The sequence below is a fragment of the Pyxicephalus adspersus genome, chromosome 8 (genome assembly GCF_032062135.1).
Source record: "Pyxicephalus adspersus chromosome 8, UCB_Pads_2.0, whole genome shotgun sequence".
In the NCBI taxonomy this organism is placed as follows: Eukaryota; Metazoa; Chordata; class Amphibia; order Anura; family Pyxicephalidae; genus Pyxicephalus; species Pyxicephalus adspersus.
In genome coordinates this window covers 34,398,424-34,399,863 of record NC_092865.1, presented here as the reverse complement: position 1 = coordinate 34,399,863, position 1,440 = coordinate 34,398,424, and positions in this window count along the sequence as shown.

Below are 1,440 nucleotides of genomic sequence, written 5' to 3'. Positions count from 1 at the left end.
ATGCTAGGTGATCAAGCATGCCTGGAATGGATGTCTTAAAAGTTATTTGCCAGCAAATGTTTTTAATCCTGGACCAGATCTATTCCAGGTTTGCCGAATCACCCAGCTTCATTGTGGAAAGTGTATCCTCTCCAGCCTTGGAGAGCTTTTTTAAATCAGGCCCACTGTGAGAGTGGTCAGCTCACATTGGCTGAAATATGATTGGACATTTGAGACAAATTTTATGTTACACTGCAAGAGAACATGTTATGAAAACAAACACATGATTTAAATGAACCTAAAGCAAAGCTGGTTCTGTTTATTTCCACACCTTTGGTGTGTCTCTACTGCCATTAGGCAACTTAGGCTAGGTACACACATGCAATGGTTCCTGTTCGATAATCATCTCAGGGCTGGTATCGGACGAGAATCGTGCGTGTACATCGCTCGCCGTCCACCAAACGACCGTCCTGGCGGATCCACAGACGATGGGTGATGAAGGATCGTAATGGGAGAAAAGGGGAGAGAGCACAGCGGGGTGCGGCTCCATCGTTCACCCCCTCCCCTCTCCATAGAGCAGAACGGTGCTATATGTACAGTCAGTTCATGCATCGTGCAGTTGTTTGTCGTTGGGAAGGATCGTGAAAAGATCCTTTCCAATGACAATTATTGCATGTGTGTACATAGCCTAAAGCTGAACTAAAGCTATCTATAAAACGGTACATGATGAAGCTAGATTACCTTTTATTACCTAAATTTGTATTGATAAATTGGCTCCTGCCTGGCTGCATGGTGGTAACTTTCATTCCTAACCTGTGGAAAGTATTCAGAACATGCTGGTGATGATCATCTAAAGTTTTAGATAAATGTAATGTTTTATAGATAGAAATGTTGCATATAGCGATGCCCGGTGCTGGGACCAAACACTGAGCAGCCTACTTTTGTAATCTGCATGAACTGCTACTTTAGACTGTACAGATTCACACATTACAACTGACTGACTGGCAATGTGAAGACAGCAGTCTCCTGTCCCAGCGCTGTGCCCAATCATCTCTGCTTTTACTTTCCCTGCCTTGTCCACACCCTGGTGATCACAAACATTCCTCTCCTGTCCAGTATTAGCTGTATATAAGGAAAAGAGCAAAGGCAAGTGATTTCAATTACATTGTCTTGGAATTTACAGGCAATAAAAACAACATATTAACTGGGCATCTGGCCTTACAAACATAACTTTATTGCAGTGGATATAAATCAGTTGTAAAAAATGCCAATTTGCCTGTTTTATTACCAGTAGTAAATAAACCCAGCCAGTGTCAGGTAAATCTATAGTTTAGGAAGAGGGTAGTAAGTACATTGTGTGGTCCACAAACTGTACTCATCACCCTTTTCCAAGACTATGGAAGCTGGCCTGGTTCATTTCCTCTTTTTTTCTAGAGCTATCAACAGATTTTCCTTTGCAGC